Here is a 21,671-nt window from a genome sequence, read left to right on the forward strand (position 1 = left end):
TTTGATTTACATCAAATCAGCAGTTTCAACAACTTTGAGGAACTCAATTCATATACCTTTTAAATGTTCTTTAAGTTTTGGGAACAAAAAGGAAACTGATGGAGCAAGAACATGGCTGTGGTGTAGATGGCATAAAGTTTTTTTTTAAATTCTCATAAGCTAACTGTAGGTACCCTAGGAGAATGAGCCTGCAGTCAGCCCCTGATTATGCTTATAATAATCCATTGGCAAGTTATAGAGAACCCCCAAATCTATCATTTTTCTATATTATATAAGGATAGACTTAAATATGGATATAAGGGGAAAGAACATCTACCTTCATCAACTGTTGTCATGGTAATTTCCCAAAGTTTTGCCTACAATGGACACATCATTACTGGCCACCCCTTTGCCCCATGATTACCCAAAACGTTACCTAGTACGTTTTGTGTCAACTTGCCTGGGCCAGGGTTCTGGTTTGATTCTCGTTTGGCAGTTCCCCTGTGATGTAACCTAACACAATGTAATCAACATTATGATGGGATCTGCTGTGAGCGGCAAAGCAGTTTTAAGAGCCTTAGGGAAGAGTGCAGCCTCTCTGCATACCTAGACAATGGTGCAACTGAAAGTAAGTTTCCGCGGGGTGTGTGGCCTACAGCTATTTAAGAAGCCTCTATGGGAAGGTTTATCTACTCTTGCTTATCTGGATCCAGCATTGACCTTATCAATCTCTGGTTCTTTGGACTTGCACCAACAGCTCATCATATTTCCTGCCAACCCTGGGAGCCATCTTGGTCTATCATACAGCCTGCTGACCTTGGATTTATTCCACTCTGCAACTACAAGTCTGATTTGCTAACCTTGGATTTATCTACTTCTGCATCTACTAGCCTTCTTGCTCCCTGATTTCTCAGTCCTAGCAGTTAGGTAGGCAGGAGATTCCTTTAATTTAATATTTGACTGAATTTGAACTAGACCAGACTTACTTACTTGTACAACTGTGTGATACACTTTCTGGATATAATTTTCTCTCCTTATATACACATATAAGCATCGCTGGTTTATGTTCTGTAGAGAACCTAGTCCCCTATAAATGCACCCCCTTAAAAACATACCCATTGCCACTGAATTAATTCTGAATTGATGTGGCCCTATAGTACAGAGTAGAAATTGCCCTTTGGCATTTCTGAAACTTTAAACCTTTACAGGACCAAGTCACTGCCTTCAAGTTGATTCTGATTCATAGAAACCCAATATAGAATTTCTGAGACTATAAATCTCCATGGCAGCAAATATACTCAACTATTTCCCTCTGTGCTACCGTTGGGTTTGAGCTACCAACCTTACAGTTAGCAGTCCAATGCTTACCTGACAGCACCACCTGGGCTGCTTTTAAAAAGTAGCCAGTCTCATCTCTCTCTCTAAGAACGACTGGTGGGTTCAAACCACTGACTTTTCTGTTAGCAGCTCAATATGTAACCCATTATGCCACCAGGGCTTCCTGTATATTATTACAGAAGATCATAAATGATAATATGATAAGTGGGTTACCACTGCAGGTCCCTGTCAGAATTCTGTCCTATGGGTATTTACTGCCCTCAGCACGACAATATCAGCTAATTGATTACAGTGCACTCTCCATTTCCATAAGGTCTATTGTCTTCAATCACTCTTGGTGCCAAAGTTTACATCAATTATTGGTCTTAATAGCAAGTAATAGAAACACAAGTAATAGAAACACGCGTTGGTTGATTTAGAAGAACAATATATTTGCACGCGCACACACACCCACACACACACACACACACACACCCACACACACACCCACAGTAACTTGTATAAAATCTCTGGAAGGACCCAAGCACCAGAATCACTGGCTGCAGAAGTAACTCAGCCCTCAAAGAATGCACCCCGCTGTCACATGAAATTAGAGCTAGCTCAGGAATTGGCAGAAGTCACACCATTTTTGGTGTCTCTAGACACAGATGTGGCTGCTGTTGCCTCTGTTATTGTCACCACTATCCACCCAAAACTGATTCTATGGAGGAGTTCTTCATTCTTTGCGGCTAATTCACAGTAAGTATATATGTCTTATTTCAGAATGCAGACATGCATCTCTAAACTATCTGAAAGGATACTTTGGGATAGCAATTATATAATAGCCTGGGAGAGAGGAGGGTAAGTCAAAAATGTTATTACAAAGTCATAGAGATGCTTCAATAAATGAAGTCATGATTTCATCACGTATCCTCCATATAGGACTATGCACGTTGGCAGGAGGTGTTCTATCTCTAACTCTTACCCAGAGAACCCTGAGACACTTGTTTTACACCACATCAAAACAGCAGTCTGGCATCCTTTACGGACTCAAACCATGTGCTTAATGGACGTGTTTTTGGAGTTAGGAACAAAAGGAAGTCTGAAAGGGCAAAATCGGGGCTGCAGGATTTAGGGGTGAAGTCCCTCAACAAACTCCTCCTAGGGAAGCTCTTCTACAGCCCAGAGAAGGTGCAGGTGCATCCTGTGATAGAAAATTCCCCCTGACACATGAGGATAGCTCAGCTATTGTGTGATCCAAAGCATTATCCCTTCTCCATTAAGACGGTCTATAGAGACAGAAATATTTCCTCTTGTTGTTTGCCTGAGTTTTAGATAACACAATCTCCTCCAGAATCACTTCTTTATCAAATGTGCTTGAATGTGTATGTATTGTGAAATCTCTGGAGCCATCTTTGCATTCTCTCCCTGTCTCTCTGTCTCTATCTCTGTCTCTGTCTCTGTCTCTCTCTCTCTCTCTCTCTCTCTCTCTCTCTCTCTCTCTCTCTCTCTCTCTCTCTCTCTCTCTCTCACACATACACACACACACACACACACACACCCTAGCTGTTTCAGAATTATGTGCATCTGGCAGTACAATGGGTTTGATGTACCCGGTGTTCTTCTTGTCTGGCTTCTAAGAGCCAAACAAAAAGAGACATCTCATCAACTCCAGACCAAATGCACCTGGTACTTTCCAGTCAAAGCTGGGCCTAGGAATCACACTAGGGAGCCGGCAAACTATAAATGCCTGGAATTTGTAAATTACTGAAATCCGAAGCTTGGCTCATGATGATAGATCTCAATCAGGGATGAGGCGCCGCTCCTAAGCACATGCCATGCTTGCCATATGCCAAGTGTTTTCCAGACTCATACCTTTTCGTGAGCCTGAGAGACTCAGACGGCCGACAACAACGGATACAGACAAATTGGTTTAGAAAAAGGGAACGACAGCTCTAAATGACCCCATTCCAGGGCCTTGTTGAAATGACATCTAATCATCCCTGCGTGAGAAGGTTTTGATAAGTGGGACATGTGATAACGGCCAAGCTGTACGGGCTCCCAGTCAATGGAGAGGGAGATGGTGATAGAGCAGGATGTTTCTTTAGCACAGACAGTGCGAGAAGAAAGCATGTGGTGGGGTTGGAGGGGTTGGGCTGAGGGTAGAGGGGACTCAGGGATTGAGATTAGTTTACCCAAAACCATGGCCATATTTTAGGTACTACCTGACATCTTAACACCCTCAAGTGATTCTGCTGTCTGGGAAATCTCTCCAGCTTGTGAGAACATGGTTTACTATCTGTTTGTCTTGTTCTGTGTGACCCAAATCAGGCTTGGCTGGATCCTCTGAGCACAGGAGCTTTGGGCGGTTGCTGGCCTTTTCACTAAGAATACTCCCAGGAAAGCAGACAGCAGGGAAGACGTTCCTAACGATCACAAGGGCTGACCCAATTCTAGATTTGCTAATCCGACCTCTCTTTCCAACCCAAACTCTCCTTCCTGCTTCTTGTCACATGGTTCATCCACATCTCCCTTCAGGTCATTGTCTCCATGTGTGTCCGTTTCCAGCTCCATATGAGGCAACCTGGAGTGAGTTCCGATGAGCTTCTGGACCATAGAATTACTCAGACAGGAAGGTCTTGGAATGGAGACATGTTGTCATTCAAGGAGATAAATCTTCTTCCATGTATTTCATTCTTCACTTTCCTCCTTAATCCCCTCTCCACCTCGCCGTTCCCTTCTCCTGTCCTTCTTCCCTCTCATTTTACCATATCCTCTTACTCCCCTCTAATCTCTCTTCTACACAAATATCGGCTCCTTTCTCCAGTACAGGCTCTTTCTGTGTATCCAGCTATGACTGCCTTGGTCTAGGACACTTGACGTTCCAATCTGCTGCTTAGAACCCAGATTTCTTAGCTACCTCTCTCAGCAACAACTGACCTTTGCCTTGGACTACGTAGGTAGATGAGCTTTGCAGGGAGCATCTCTGTTCAAAGGGGCATTGAGCCAAACTGATTTTCATAATTTCCTTTTCACCCATCTAGGCAGCAGTTGGACAGAGTGTGTGCTTCAAAAGAAAGGAAACCTAAAGCTGGTGGGAAAATGGCTACGCACACAGCTACGAACCGCAAGCTCATCAGTTCGAACCCAGCAGCTGTTTGCAAGCCCGAAGACCTGAAAATCTGCTTCCTTAAAGACTGAAGCCTAGGAAACCCTACAGGAGGGTTCTTCTCGGGCATATATGAGCCAGAATGAACTCAGCGGCACATGCGTCTGTAGCATATTGTTGCTGCTGCTGTTGTGTTGTTCGAAACCCAGTGCACAACAGAACGAAACACTGCCTGGTCCCGCACCATCCTCCCAATTGTTCCTATTGAGCTCACTGTTGCAGCCGCTGTGTCAGCCCAGCTCCTTCAGGGCCTTCCTCCTTTCCACTGCCCTCGACCAAGCACGATGTCCTTCTCCATGGAGGGGTCTCTCCTGACATCATGTCGAAAGTATGTAAGATGAAGTCCCACCATCCTTGCCTCTAAGGAGCACTCTGGCCATCCTCCTAAGATGTGTTTATCCTTTCAGCAGCCTATGGTACTTTCAATCATCTTCCCCAGCACCACCATTCCAACACCCCAATTCTGTGATCTTCTGTAGCCATTGTTCAATGTTCACATGTGTATGAGGCATAGCTAGGACTTAGTAATGATGAAGCAGCATAGGTTTAGGTTAATAGTCACAAAGATATTTATTAGAGAGCAGGCAAGGTTGCAGAATCTTTTGGTTTAAACGGCTCTGGACTTTTTCCTATGATATATGAATGAGTGACAGGAAATAGGCAGGCTTTTAGGGAAAAGTTATTTATATGTTCCTTCCCATATTTATAAACTAGAATCTGTGTGTATGTGTGTGTATGTGTGTGTATGCAGACAATATTTAGAGAATGGGAGGGGGGTGGGCATAGTTTCATATGTATCTTTCCAGCCTTATCCTCTAGACATGTTTGGCAATCTTTCTTTCCACCACTCTGTGCTTATTTCCAGTCTCCCTTCTGGTTAGAACCCTTTATTCTACCTCCATGTTTCATATTGTTAGAGATTACCTGGTGTCAGAAAGAGAAGGTATGATCGGAATATGACGCAAAGGTGAAGGAAGGACCGGATCATACATGAGAATCAGCTGACAATGCAGGATGGGGAGGGCATGGGAAAACTCCAGGAATCATTTTCTGCAGCAGGGAAGCACTCCGAGGGTGGTGAATAGCAGAGTGCAAGATACCAGGCCAGGATGAGGTGAGCAATGGGAAGGCGCTGAAGGGCTAATTAATGATTTACAAGGAAGAATGAGGAAGGTGCTGTAAGTTCCGCGACGGCAAAGGTAGTGGCGGAGAAGCACGCTGAGTTCATTTAAAGAATTAATACAGATGAATGCCTCGCGTTTTGTTGCCCTTGCTCGCTGCCGCATTTTTTCATCCTTGGCCAAGCAATGGTCGTCACTGCCTGCTTCCACATAATGAGTTTACTGAGTTCCTATTATGTAGGTAGCCTCATAGGTGGAAGACACACACATACATAATCTCTGCTGTGTTGTCTCCCGAGGCAGAGAAATAAGATGTTGCAGGGGGAAAATCCACGGATAGTGCAGGGCATCACCTGAAAGGTAATTCTTTCTCAGTGGCATGTCCCTATAATTCGCTCACCCTATCAGTGTCTGAGGGGAGGTTTAGCCTTTGCTCAAGTCACACAGTTAGAGGAACTGAAGAGAGATGGGCCTAGAAATCAGACTCTTTCATGCCAGCCCCATAGCCTGTCCATTCTACCAACTCCCAGAAAGACTGAGTTCCAAGGAGGCAGTGGGTAAAAGAGAGCTGCTAAAATAGTTCTAAACGATTTGGACTTAAAGTGTCTAGAGTCAGGAGCACGTGGGTACATTCCTCCTCGATAGATGAATGAATTCACTAGCTGTCTGTGTCTCCCATCTGGGCCTTTCATTCTTCTCTGAGTCTGGACATGAGGTCTACATGATACCACAGCATGAAGCCAGAAAAATCTTCCTTTGGAGGCTTAGATTTCTTGCGTCTCCTTTGGATTCTGCATAAGTATGTTGATTGTGGCACACGTTTGGGGATAGTTATGGGGTAGGAAAGAACAAACAAGACAATATCTTGCTCAATTGTTATGAAAAAACTTTTTTAAAGATCATTTTATTGGGGGCTCTTACAGGTCTTATAACAATCCATACATCAATTGTATCAAGTATATTTCTACATATGTTGCCATCATTATTTTCTAAACATTTATTTTCTATTGGAGCCCTTGCTATCAGCTCCTCTTTTTCCCCTCCTTCACCCTTCCAACCCTCATGAGTCATTGATAAATTATAAATTATTATTATTATTTTCATAATTTACACGTACTGCTGGCTCCCTTCCTCCATGGTTTCTGTTATTTCTTCCCGGGGGTGGGGGTAGTGGTTATATGTTGTTATTGTGATTGGTTCTCCCTTCCTCCTTCTCCCACCCTCCTGCTATCGCTACTCCTGTTACTGTTCCTGGGGGGTGGGGGGGTGTTATCAGGCCTGGATTCCATGTACTGTGAGCTCTTATCTGGACCAGTGTGCATGCTCCGGTCTAGCCCAAAGTGAAAGGCAGGACTGGGGTCATGGCATTTTTAACAAGCCGTCTCCCATTTGTTGTTGTGAGGTACCATCGGGTTGGTTTCTTCTCATAGCGACCCTATGTACAACAGAATGGAACACTGCCCAGGCCTGCGCCATCCTCCAATTGTGCCTTTACCCGAGCCCATTGTTGGAGCCACAGGGTCCTCGCATTGCCTTGAGGGCCTTCCTCTTGACTTCTACTTCCTCCGCCCTTCTACTTTACCAGGATGTTTCTCCAGGCACCAGCTGCTTTGCCCATCTGGGCTCTTCATTTCCTCCTCTTTAGAACGCTAGGTGGGCACGTCCACTCAAAACTGGCCGAAAAAGACACATTCCAAATGTCCTCCCAAACAAAGTCCTAAAATACCCGACGCTGTGACTTTAGCATCTGTTTATTAAAAAGCTGCTCATGTAATTCTTTAAGAAAATCATTTTATTGGCATATACTCCGCATATCATACAATTCCATCATTCAATCCTATTAAGAAGATGGGTGCAATCATTGGCACACTAAATGTCACAATATTTTCTTATCATGTTCACTGTTGTTAGTGCCTCCTTTCCCCCCGCCCCCACTTCTCCAGTTACGGTCTCCATAGAGCTGCCTGTCCTGGAGTTCATATTCAGAAATCACTCCAAACAAAGCACAGTCATACGAAATCATACAAAGCAAACAAACATAAACAACAACAAAGCCTAGACAAAACAGAGAAACCACCAAGAGAAATCAGAAACTATTAGCAACTGAATCATTTAAAATGGTTCCAAAGGTGTCATAGATGAAATGATCGGGCGCTATACTTTAATGTAACTACACGTGCTATCATCAATTTATAATGCTCTCGGGTGATAGCAAGGCTATCCCCTCCAACAACACCAGTTAGAGGGGCTTCACCCGCGAAGCCGTGTGGGAACCCTGAAAATAGGTTTGGGACTTCCACTCTCACCCACAGCCTTCTACAAACAGTGCTCACAAGTTCAGCTCTGATACCATTTTCTTCTTCAAATTGGGTTTGTCACTTACAGCCCTCAGGTCACATAGGCTGGTGTGCTTCTTCCATTTTGACTTAGTTGATGCCTGTAATGGGTACATAATCTGGTGACAACTTATGAAGGGGTGGAGTCTAGCCTGTCAATCAGGTCGCAGCTTGATGGCCTCATTGGGAGGCACCATGAAGATGAATAGCTCACTGGAAGCCAGATACACTTACTCCCTGGGAGACGTTACTATGACGAACTTGATGGAGCCATGCTGATGCAGCCCGAGCCCTGGAGCTGGAGCAGACACATGGAGACCCACTCTACCAACGAGATGTCTCTACCACCATGGGATGCATGAACTTGCCACCCACTGGCCTGTAATCTTCCTGAATTCAGCACTACTGCATAGCTGTGTGAGTCTAAAGAGGAATGTATGGACTAGTATTGGACATATGGACTAATTTTGGACTTATGGACTCAGTCTGTGCTGGGCTAAGATGTCTCTCAATATACAATTGCTCTTTTATATAAAGCTCTTTCTTATACATGTGTGACTGCCCATGAGTTTGGTTTCTCTGGTCTTCCCAGACTAATACAATGCCTCCCTAAGTTGGATGCTTCTTTTAAGACAAGCCTTTCAGATCGCAGATGCTATTCTTTCTGATAGCCAGGTACCACCTAGTTTCTTCACCACACATTCCTATAAAACTGCTTGCTATCTCCAATGATCTCATCATGAGGATGAGCTTAGGCTACTCAGCGCAGGTCATTCTGACATGTATCCAGGTGTGGCAAACAATTTCCTAGATGATGCTTGAAGATCCTTCTAGTTGTTCAAATTTTTTGTGTCAAGAGGATATAAGAAAATATTTCTCAAATATAAGAGACTCGTTTTTCTTCTTTTTTGGTGGTGGGAGGAGGTTAATAAGAAGAGAGTGCTGTGCATTTTTTAAAACAACTTGTAACACAAATGTAGTCACCACCCTCTTGTCAGGGATGGCAGCGAAATACAGTGCATTAGCCCTCTCTAGGCTGATACCCAGCCTTTCCAGCGGCCACGAGAGGACGTAGTCAGACCTCTCCATGGCTTCTCCCCTCTTACTAAACCTCACCACTCACCCCACCGCAGGCATTATGATACAACAGATCCTCAGAAAAAGCCCCAATTGGAATATACATATGTACATTATACAATATACATATATACATTAAACAATATACATATATCTATATACATGCAAAAATCATATTTTAAAAACATACAAAATACGATATTTTGCACCAAGGCATAAAAACGTATCCTATGTGACTATGTCAAGCCTGGCTTTCAGTTCTGGTTCAATGGCCACTGGCCAGATGGTGGGGTCCTGCTCCTAGTCCCTGTTCTGAGAAAAGGGAAGAGGCACCTCTTCAGGGGCCCCGACCCCTCCCTCCCTGGGCCTGTCATCGAGGCAGCTGCACCCATCCCCATCATCCTAGTGTCGCTGCAGCTAGAGCTTCTCTCTGTCATTCATTGGTGTCCTTTTTCCCCTCTGCAGTGGTTTCCTCTTCCTCTTCTGCTCTGAAGTTCATGGTCCTCAGGGAGTCTGCTGTGTACTCTCCATCCACAGGGAAGAAGCCATGTTCCCAAAGCCCTGCCCTGTCTGGCCCAGCTGGCCACCCTTGGAAGTTGCCACAATGCTTCGGATGAGTTGCTTGGCCCTCTTCTCCTACCCAATACTTAATACCGAGTCTGGTCCTGACTAGGTGCTCAGGAAAAGTTTCTCCAATTCATTTTTCTTCGGTGTCCTTATGAGGAGAGTAGATGTGGATAAAGAACAAGCAAACAAAAACACATCAAATTTAAAGGAGAGAATTCCCTCAGGAATCATTTTATTCTTGTCTCTAAGGAGCTTGTGTAGAAGGATATAGGAATACCTTGAACCATCGAACCATCACTTGTCAACCAGATCACCTGGATGCGTACTGTTCTTTTATTTTCCTGTACCCTTTGGTAAAGGTTTTACAGTAAATGCTTCCGTCTTCTTGTAACTCTGGTATAAAATATTATCAGTTAGCCATGTTTATCCAAGCTTAAAACAAAACGACCCCACTGCCGCGGACTTGACCACACTCACAGTAGCAATGGAGGAGGGAGTAAAATTGTCTCAAAGGCTTCCCAAGAATATAAAGAATCGGGATTATATGAACAAGTGTGGTGTCAGGATTGGAGGAAGGTTTATTAACAATCTGCACTATGCAGATGACACAACCTTGCTTCCTGCAAATGAGACGGACTTGCAGCCCTTTCTGATAAGGATCAAGGGCCCGTGCCTTCAGTGTGGATTACAACTCAATGCAAGGAAGACCATAATCCTCACCACTGGACCAAGAGGGAACATCGTGATAAAACGAGAAAAGGTGGAGGTTGTCAAATATTTTTGTCTTGCTGGTATCCATAATCCATGCTCACGGAAGCAGCAATCACAAGATCAAAGACATATTGTATTAAGTGAATCAGCTGCACATCACCTCTTTAGAGTATTGAAGAGTAAGATGTTACCTTGAAGACTAAGGTGCTTTGACCGGTATTCTCCATTGAATCTAGAAGACTCTATAAGTATAGATGCATTTGATTTGCGGTGCTGAAGAAGAATATTGAAAATATTATGGATTGCTAAAATGATAAAGTGATCCCTCTTGGAAGAAGTAAGGCCAGAGTGCCTCTCAAAGTCAAGGATGGCAAAACTTCATCTGACATACTGTGGACATGTTGTCAGGAGAGACGAGTCCCTGGAGAAGGACATCATGTTTGGTCAAGTTGAAGGGTGGCGAAATAGAGCATGGCCCTCCAGGTGATAGATTGACACAGTGGCTGCGTCAATGGGCCTCGGTGCGATAGATTGACACAGTGGCTGCATCAATGGGCCCAGGCATAGGAATGACTGTGAGGATGGCTCAAGACTTAGTAGGGTTTCATTGTGCTGTTCAAGGGGTCACTAGGGTTTGGAGGTGACTCAATGGCACCTAACAACAACACCAGTGACAACATAAATCTTTATGGAAATAGATAAACTCATTTTTCTCTCGCAGAATGACTGGTGGGTTTAAACCACCAACCTTGCAGTTAGCAGCTCAATGCTTACCACACTCCACCACCAGGGCTCCTTAAAAAAGCATATGCTTGAGAACACAAGGAAAATACTAATAGTCTCCACACCCCCACCAGTTGGGGTCAGTCAAAAAGATGTCACAGTCATCTCAATCAGACATCTCAATGAGACCAGAAGATCAAGCTCAGTGTCTGAGGCAAAATTGAGTATCTTTTTTTTTTAAAAACATTTTATTAGGGACACATACAACTCTTATCACAATCCATACATACATCAAATACATCAATTGTATAAAGCACATCTGTACATGATTTGCCCTAATCATTTTCAAAACATTTGCTCCCCACTTAAGCCCTTTGCATCAAGTCCTCTTTTCCCCCTCCCTCCTTACTACCCCCTCCCTCAGGAGCCATTGATCATTTATAAATTATTATTTTGTCATATCTTGCCCTACCCGGCATCTCCCTTCACCACCTTTTCTGCTGTCCATCTCCCAGTGAGGAGGTCACATGTGGATCCTTGTAATCAGTTTCCCCTTTCCACCCCACTCACCCTCCACTCTCCCAGCATCGCCCCTCACACCCCTGGTCCTGAAGGTATCGTCCACCCTGGATTCCCTGTGTCTCTAGCTCCTATCTGCACCAGTGTACAACCTCTGCTCTATCCAGTCCTGCAAGGTAGAATTCGGAACATGGTAGTGTGGGGGTTGGGGGAAGGGAGGAAGCATTTAGGAACTGGGGGAAAGCTGTATTCTTCATCGGTGCTACATCGCACCCTGACTCATCTCCTCCTCTAGATCCCTCTGTGAGGGGATCTCCAGTGGCCAACAAATGGGCCCTGAGTCTCCACTCTGCACTTCCCCCTTCATTCACTATGGTAAGTTTTTTTTTTTTGATGATGCCTTATACCTGGTCCCTTTGACACCTCGTGATTGCACAGGCTGGTGTACTTCTTCCATGTGGGCTTTATTGCTTCTGAGCTAGATGGCTTCTTGTTTACCTTCAAGCCTTTAAGATCCCAGACACTATCTCTTTTAGTAGCCGGGCACCATCAACTTTCTTCACCACATTAGCTTATGCATCCATTTGTCCTCAGCAATCATATCATGGAGGTGTGCACCCAATGATATGAGTTTTGTTCTTTGATGCCTGATAACTGATCCCTTCGGAACCACGTGATCACACAGGCTGGTGTGTTCTTCCATGTGGGTTTTGTTGCTTCTGAGCTAGATGGCCACTTGTTTATCTTCAAGCCTTTAAGACTCCAGACATTATCTCTTTTGACAGCTTTCTTCACCACATTTGCTTGTTCACCCACTTTGGCTTCAGTGGTTGTGTCAGGAGGGTGAGCATCATAAAATGCCAATTTAATAAAAGAAAGTATTCTTTCATTGAGGGAGTACTTGAATAGAGCCCCAATGTCCTTCTGCCACCTTAATACTTAACCTATAAATATAGGCACATAGATCTATTTCCCCATCCTCATATATATATTTGCATATGTACATGTCTTTGTCTAGACCTCTATAAATGCCCTTTGTCTCCTAGCTCTTTCCTCTATTTTCCTTGACTTTCCTCCTGCCCCAATATCATGCTCTGTCCCCACGTGGGTTACAGCTATATCTCTTCGTTACATTACCTTACCTTGATCATTCCCTACCAGGTCTGCCACTCCACCCTCACCACCAATTTGGATCCCATGTTGTTCCCTTGTCCCTGGATTTTTTTAACACCACTTCCTTACCCCCCATGTCCCCCTATCCCAAGTCCACCTGGAACTGTCAGCCCCATTGTTTTTCCTGCAGATAGTTCAACCAGCCTATCTGTGGAGATAATAACGTGCACAAAAACAAGACAGAGGAAAACAAAGCAACAGTATACAACAAAACAACAACAGCAAACCACTGACAAAGAACAAAACAAAACACATCAAGAAAGAAAAGCTTGTAGTTAATTCAAGGATCATTTGTTGCCCTTTAGGAGTGTTTTCCAGTCCAGTCTGTTGGGTACCATGCCCTGGCCCCAAAGTCCACTTTCAGCATTCCCTGGGGACCTTGCCACTCCATTCCCTTGCTGTTCCGCTGCACTCCCCCAGTGCTTTGCCTCGGTGTCGTGGGATCAGGTCGGGTGCAATTCCCACACTGTGTCTCTGGTGCTGTCCCCTGTAGCGCCATTGGTCACTGAGGGGCATCATGTCTCATAGTGGGGCCAGCCATGTTGTCCTCTCTGTGGACGGGCTCCTCTAATCAGGAATATCATCCTCACGGCGTGGTGGGCCAGGCTGTGCTCTACTCTCTCCTCCTCCCCCTTCATCTGCTCCCATGTGCTCTAATCAGATATGTCTCTCTCCCAGAGCTGCAGAATAAATGTCGTCCTTTGAAACAAATTCTTTTGGCAGCCAGCCTCCTAGACCTCTCTGCTGGTTCCCTACTCCACGCTGGAATGTTGCATTCACACCTCAAGGCACTGGGTTGATGTCTGGTCCCTCTTTCCCTGTGGAGATATAGACAATACCCTCCCCTTGGGTGGGTTAGTGCCCCATGGCCTGGCTCCCCTTTTCTTCCTTATATTCATCCTTTTTTTTCCTTTCCCCACCTCCTCCCCAGTTGTCTACCATGTGCATCCCTGGATTTGATCTGGTCTCTGCCATACTTCACAGTCCTCACCCCAAAAATGTTTGTATCCAGTAGCTTTTTCCCTATGCCCCTTTTGCATTTCTTTTATTTTTACTTTTTTAATATTTACCTCAGCGGTCTCATGTTATACTTGTCCTTTTGTGCCTGACTTACTTTGCTTAGTATGATTTCCTCCAGTTCTTCCCATTCCGCTATGTGCTTCACACATTCATCACTGCTTTTTAGTGATGCGTAGTACTCCATTGTATGTATATACCACAAAAACTGAGGATCTTGCTGTCCTCCTCCCAGAAAATAAATTAGTTTTCCAGTGTTTATGTGAATAAACAGTGCAGATCACAAAGTTCATTTTGGTTAAAAAGTGGACCTTTCCTCTGGAAAATCCCAGGGGCAGAGGTGAAGCGAAGGTGAAATAGTCTACATACTCAACAAGGAGGCACTGGGATGTCAACATAAGCCACCAGGTGTTGGGCATGCTTAAAGAATGGCTACTCATTACTTGAGAGAGTGATGAAGTTTTCGTAGCTGATGGATGGATCTCAGGTCACTGGAATGAAGCCTTCCACAGAGCATGCTCCAGACAGCAGGCGACCCACCCCGAAGCTAACACACCTGTGTCTTGTCTAGGCCACACACTAGTAAGACTGTGCCTGCCACACTGTGATGCCCTGTATCCAAGTCCAGGAGACCATGCCCCCAATTTTTCAAGAGTAAAGGGATATATTGGAGAATACAGGATCTTCCTGATGCTAAGGTGAACAGGAATCACAGGGAGATGGGTTCTATCACACGATGAGAACATGAAGAGTGATTACAAAAAGGATCCGGTTCAGTCCAGCCCATAGCCACCCACCAGATCCAGAAGCCACCAGCAGAAGCTGCCACGTGGTGGCGCTGGAATACTTTAGTTCTCACCCCCGAGAACTATTAACTACTCTGGGATCACCACCAGTGGAAAGACAGGATTCGAAGCGTTGGGACTGCTAACTGATAAGACTGAATCTTAGATACCTCTGCGCTGTGTGGAATTTGGAGTAATGAAGTATACGAGATTACATACTTCTGTTTATTTTCAACTCTTCTTCTTGGCCATGAGAAGGTGGCTTTCTTAGATGTCTCTGAGTTGATGCCACCCCGTTAATCATCGCCTGTAGACTGTGTTGTCCCCAGGAAGCCATAGCTACAATTCTGTTGTCTGGCCTCTCCTATGACTGTGTAAGTGCATGAGCACATATGTGTGCATGCATCTGTATGCCTATGTACACACGGACGCTGTGAGTGTGCCCCTCCCCTTCACGCACATGTACCTGTGCCCATGTGGTGAATGCTCCTGGCTGCAGTGCCAGGTGGAGCCCCTGCCAGCCAGGCATAATGAGGCACATAGACCTACCTTCTGCTCAGGGTGTTTTCCCTCCTTTATCATTCACATTAAATGTTCCAGGCACTTGACTTTATGACTCCTTCATTCTGCATGATAAGCAGCTGACACAGGCAGCCTCCTCCTGACAGCCGTCTGTACAAGCCTTCAGCATTTGTTAGTGTCATGTGTGGAGGAAGGAGAGAAAGAAAAAGATCTTTCGCGTCCTGATAGGTAGCCCCTCACATTTCAGCTGGTTTTCTCCACCTCAAAGCTGTTCTTCCTTTGTCTGGGGAGAATAAGGGATCTGGGCCCAGTCTTCAGGCCGCCCTCATTCAAAGGCATGGCCAGCTGCTCAGCTGATATAGCTGCTTGTTCTCATAAAAAGACCCTGGGCTACACATTACCCTGAAAGGTCAGGTCTGCTTTTAAAAGGAATTCTCTTCCTGCTGTTGGAAGTGAGCATGCCAGCAGAGTTGTTAGGCTGCTGTTACAAGCTCCTTGAACTTTCACCAGAGAGGCAAGATATGATAAAATAATAATGATTTATAAATTATCAAGGGTTCAGGGGGAGGGGAGAATGGGGAGGGAGGGGATAATGAGGAGCTGATACCAAAGGCTCAAGTAGAAAGCAGGTGTTTTGAGAATGATGATGGCAACAAATGTACAAATGTGCTGGACACAAATTATGCGTGGACGGATTGTAAAAAGAATTGTATGAGCCCCTAATAAAATGATTTTAAAAATAATACCTATTAATGTGGAAACAAAAACATTTTTCAGAACTATGCATTTTACAGAAAATGTAGACTCTATGATGAAATACTAAACTTTGAAATCATTGCTAAGTTTTTCAAGTTCTAAGTAAATAAACTTCTCTGCAAAATTATAGTGTAAAAGAAAAATCTCCATTAGGAAAGATGCCCTTTGCCAATCCCAGGTGGGAACCTGATTCTGGGCCAACAGTTCCCTTCTTCCCTGTCTCCTTCCCCTTCATCCTTCCCTCCTATCTACTCTACCCATCTCTTATTGTATGCCCGCTCCCTTTTGATGCTCTTGTTGACGTTCCATTTCCTGGCCTCTGGCCTGGACATCCTCTAGCTTTCTAATGAGGAGTTCTCCTTGGAGAACTTAGGAAAGTCTGTAATCCAAGGTTCCAAAATGAGTGGGAGCCCAAGCTCCTCACTTCAAAGGCAAAGAAACAGAGCATCAGAGAAGCAAAGGACCACTTGGCTAGATAGTCCCCCTTGGTGTGAGTGCTTTTTCATCTGACCTTCTACCTTCCCTCTTATTACACCTATCCTTCTCTTCTTAGCTTGTGGGCATGGTTGCCAGCCGCCGTGCCCATTTGGGAGACTGTTCTATTTGTGAGCACGTAGGCCATGGCAGGGAGTGATTGAGAGGCTGGGGGACCAGCTGCCAAGGAGGCACTCTTGCTTTGCTTTCCCATCTCCCTGCTCCCCTGGTCTACCAGCCAGGTATGAAAACAAAAATGCCCTAGGATTACACAGAGCCTTTCATCCAAGAAATCTCAGAACCATTTTGTCAGCCAGTCTAATTACACTCTTTTTTTTTTTCTGCTGGGGAAAAGTGTCTTTTCTAGAATGGAAACCAATTGCCAAAGACTGCTCTGAACTCTCCCTGGAAAGAGTTTCTGGAATTGGCCCAGGTCCCTCTCTGGTAGACTATCCCAGGCATTCTGGGTTAACCTCCAGCAGTTGTGCTCTCTTTTTCAATATATGGATTGAGGTATGAGGGACCAAAAGGCTCTTCTCAAAGCCAGGAGTCCAGTTCTGAAATCTGAAATAAAGTAGGACAAGGGACCTTCTCCTTACAAAGTAATTCCTTGTTTTTCTATTTATGTAAAATGATTTTTATTAAATATAAAAACTCCAAAACCCCTATCCTTCACAATTGTCCAATTTGGTTAAATTTTCCTATCATAAGTAGCTCAGTGATTCACCAGATATTATTCTGATTGTGGCCAGCCAAAGGAAAACTCCTGTCTTTCTTTCCTTTCCCGATGACACGACATAATGTTTCTTAGATTGCTTCGCTCCCACCTCATGTGTAGTAGTGGCTAAACCAAAGCAAACAAACCAACTGCCTTCAAGTCAACTCTGACTCATAGGACCCTGGAGCTATAGGTTATGTATTTAGGGAGCATGATAGTGGGGCAGGAGGAAAGTCAAGGGAGATGGAGGAAAGAGCTAGGAGTCAAGGGGCATTAATGGAAGTCTAGACAAAGACATGTACATGCAAATATATATATGAGAATGGGGAAATAGATCTATGTGTCTATATTTATAGGTTTAGTATTAAGGTGGCAGAAGGACCTTGGGGCTCTACTCAAGCACTCCCTCAATGCATGAATTCTTTCTTCTATTAAATTGGCACTCTACGATGCTCACCCTCCTGAAACAACTGCTGAAGCCAAAGTGGGTGAACAAGTAAATGTGGTGAAGAAAGCTGATGGTGCCTGGCTATCAAACGAGATAGTGTCTGGGGTCTTAAAGGCTTGAAAATAAATAAGCAGCCATCTAGCTCAGAAGCAACAAAGCCCACATGGAAGAACACACCAGCCTGTGTGATCACGTGGTCCCGAAGGGATCAGTTATCAGGCATCAAAGAACAAAAAATCATATCATTGGGTGCACACCTCCATGATATGATCGCCGAAGACAAACAGGTGCATAAGCAAATGTGGCGAAGAAAGTTTATGGTGCCCAGCTATCGAAAGAGATAGTGTCTGGGGTCTTAAAGGCTTGAAGGTGAACAAGTGGCCATCTAGCTCAGAAGCAATAAAGCCCACATGGAAGAAGCACACCAGTCTGTGTGATCACGAGGTGCCAAAGGGACCAGGTATAAGGCATCATGCAAAAAAAAGAATATGTATATACCATAGTGAATGAAGGGGGAAGCGCAGAGTGGAGATTCAGGGCCCATTTGTTGGCCACTGGAGAGCCCCTCATAGAGGGGTTTAGGAGAGGAGATGGGTCAGTCAGGGTGCAATGTAGTACAGATGAAGAACACAGCTTTCCCCCAGATCCTGGATGCTTCCTCCCCCCAACTACCATGATCCGAATTCTACCTTGGAAGACTGGATAGGGCAGAGGTTGTACACTGGTGCATATGGGAGCTGGAGGCACAGGAAAACCAGGGTGGATGATACCTTTAGGACCAGGGGTGTGAGGGGCGATGCTGGGAGAGTGGAGGGTGAGTGGGTTGGAAAGGGGGAACTGATTACAAGGATCCACATGTGACCTCCTCCCTGGGAGATGGACAGGAGAGAAGGGGGGGAAGGGAGACTCTGGATAGGGCAAGATATGACAAAATAATAATCTATAAATTATCAAGGGCTCATGAGGGAGGGGGGAGCAGGGAGGGAAGGAGGGGGAAAAAGAGGACCTGATGCAAAGGGCTTAAGTGGAGAGAAAATGCTTTGAAAATGATTAGGGCAAAGAATGACAGATGTGCTTTTTACAATTGATGTATATATATGTATGGATTATGATAAGAGTTGTATGAGCCCCTAATAAAATTTAAAAAAAAATGAAGGACTATGAAAGGAAGGAGAAGAATGAGGGATGAAGGTGGGTGGGAGAGGAGGAAAGAGAGGGGAAGAAAGAAAGGGAAAGTAGACTGAGAATTTGGTGAGGGAAAGAGGGGAGGCGATGAGGTAGACTGACTGAATTTTCAGATAACACTCTTGAGTGACTTGCTAGCCAAGGTCAGAAGTTCTAAGCCATACCCCTCACCCTCATGTACATGCTCAGACATAGGAATTACCATTTCCATTCTGAAGATCCAAAAACAGAAATATAAGAGGAACTAGTTCAAAGTTATACCACTAGTGAGCAACAGAGGCGGAAGGAGAGAAGGTGTGACCCTCTTCAAAGCCACGATGGCACATTGCCTCCATTCACCTTGACGGAACGGGCTGCAGCAAGTGCCAAAGAAAGAGTTGAAAGCGAGAGCCATGATAGTTCTGTCTTTCCATGACCATCAGCATGACCACATGCAATGTCATCAACATCTCATTGCTCACCTATCATCTTTAAAACGTGAATGTGGCTTCCAATTGGAAGTCGTTTTGGCAAGAAACAATACTTTTCCTGTCTGCTGTCTCTCCATCATTTTAAGTGGTGTGCACGTATTTATATGTGTTGTAGGGAGATGGGAGTCTGAGGAAATTATCTGGCGATATTATTATTTAAACCAACTTGGAGAGTCAACTTGTATATTTGTACACACGCATTTCGCCGTGCACTTTTTGAAATCCCCTTGTAGATGTTCGCTTCACAACATGTGGGCCATAAATTCTACACCCCTGAGAAGGTCAGGTGGGAAGTGATTTGATTCTACCTATTTATAGGTATCGTGGCTTAGCGGTAAATAGTGAGATGTCATCTTGAAATGTGGTGCTTGGTGTATTATCCATATGAGAGCGAAATTTCTGAGCATGGGGGCGGTGTCTTCCACTCTCCTGTGTCTCCCACAGGATCTAGCATTGTGCTGATATGTAGGAGATCAAAAAGCCCATGGCCATCGAATTAATCCCAACTCATAGAAACCCTCTACCGGGCTTCTGAGACTATAAATATTTACAACAACCCAAAGCCTCACCTTTCCCCCAATTATTAGGTGGTGGATCTTTTTTTGAGTCATGGATCTTAGGATTAGTAGAGTCGAATCTAACTAATAGCACCACCAGGGCGTTTTCCAAAATCTAAAACCAAATCCCTGCCATTGAGGGGACACCAACTCACAGCAACCACAGAGTACAGGGTTGAACTGCTCCTGTGAGTTTCTTTCTTACTTTTTTTTTAATGCAGGCATGTAACTTTATTCTTTTTTTCCCTCTATAACAGTTTTATTAGCACACAATCCACATGTTATAGAATTGAACAGTTAAATCATTCAAACGCATCAAGGGGGAATTGTACTGTCACTCTTTACGGAGTAGAAACTGTGGTAGTAGATAATTTTATGTCAACTCGACACTCCTGGCTAGAGGTGGAGTCAAACTTGTCAATCAGGTATCACAACCTGATGTTGTGTCCTTGGGGGTGTGACCTTCTCAGAAGGAGGACTCTGGGACCCTCCCCCTCTCACTCTGCCATTGACCCTAGGAATTGCCTGAGCCCTGCCATATTTCCACCAACCTTGGATCCACCAGACTCTACACCCACCAACCTGTGATTTCCCTCCATTCTGTGTCATTATGTGTTGCTGCTTGAATTTGAGAGGAATTTATGGACTAGTATCAGATTTATGGATCAGAATTAGACAAGACTGGGACTCTTCATGATAGATAATCACTTCTTAACATAAATCTCTTCCTTATAGATATGTGAGTGTCACTGGATTTGTTTCTCTAGTCAACTCAGATTAAAACAAAAACTCCTTCTCTCGCAAATCAGTGTGTAGCTTTGAACTGCTGACCTTGCTGTTAGCAGTCCACTGGAAACCCCTGTGCCACCTATCAAAACTTTATGAGGGAGGGAGAAATTTGTGAAGAGAGGATTTCATCCAAATAAATAAATCCTATCACTTCTCAGCCTTTTGGCTAAGATCATGTGTAGTATCTGTTCTTATCAGTTCAAATAATTAAGTCCTTATATTGGTTAGTTAGGGCCTAAATTATTCTATGTTAACAATCACAATACACCAATGGCAAATGATTATAAGCATTTGTGTTAATCTGGGTACATCAGAAACTCATGTATAAGAGAGAATTTTATAGAAAGGTTAAGTGCACATCAAGAAAACATCCCAACCCAGTGCTGCCCAAGCCCACAAGCACAACATTAACCCATATGTCTGACACCAATCCACAATTTCCTCCATCTCACAAAACAAACATAATAGTGCCGACTGCAGGAGGAAAGCCGAGTCGGCAAATTATGTAAGCACCTCAGCCCTGACAGGGTTCTCCACACGGCTGCTACAGCACCCAGGGCGGCATCAGGGAAGGTCCATGTGGCTTCTACTCAGGGATGCCTTGCAGGAAGTGAACCTTGCCAGCTGAAGCAGGGAACTAGCTAAGGCAGCTGCACCCAATCCGGCCATCAGAAAGCAAGAGATCCAAGAACTCGAAAGGTGAGGCTCACTGAGCCATTTATCTCACTGCCCTTCAATTAACTCCACATGTGTTTATCGGCCAGGTTGGCACAATAAACTAACTAAAACAGCATTTATCTCTTACCTGTGAGCTTCCGGCTGACCAGGGCAGCATTGTTTCGATAGAAGTTAACTGTGGTGACCCTGTCCACATGTCTCTTGCCCTTCTCAATTGGTGTGTTCACTGGGCATATTTTTCTCATGGAGATGACAGAAAGCAGTCTCCTAGTCAGGGGCATTTCAAGTCTGGCATGACATCACTTAACATCTGTTTGGCCAAGGTAAATCTCATGACTTTAGAATTTTTATAATTATAATAGGATTACAAAAATGCCCAATAATTCAACCTACTATAGCCTCTTCAGTTTCCCAGACATTGTGAAGACTCTTCCATTCTTTGTCATCCTGAATTCCCTCTTGGAAACAATGAAGGTTTAACAGCATTTTTCATCTTTTTTGAGGTTGATTCTCCAAAAAGCGATTCCTTGCACACAGAGGCTAATTCCAAGATTCTAAGTCTTAAGACATAATTGTGGCT

The 21,671-nt window shown here is 44.4% G+C and overlaps 1 pseudogene; it reads left to right on the forward strand.

Moving 5' to 3' along the window:
- Positions 1-20,559: 20,559 nt before the first annotated feature.
- LOC142455647 (U2 spliceosomal RNA) lies at positions 20,560-20,675 on the forward strand (annotated as a pseudogene).
- The last annotated feature ends 996 nt before the right edge of the window (positions 20,676-21,671 follow it).

The sequence above is a fragment of the Tenrec ecaudatus genome, chromosome 8 (assembly GCF_050624435.1).
Source record: "Tenrec ecaudatus isolate mTenEca1 chromosome 8, mTenEca1.hap1, whole genome shotgun sequence".
Classification (NCBI taxonomy): Eukaryota; Metazoa; Chordata; class Mammalia; order Afrosoricida; family Tenrecidae; genus Tenrec; species Tenrec ecaudatus.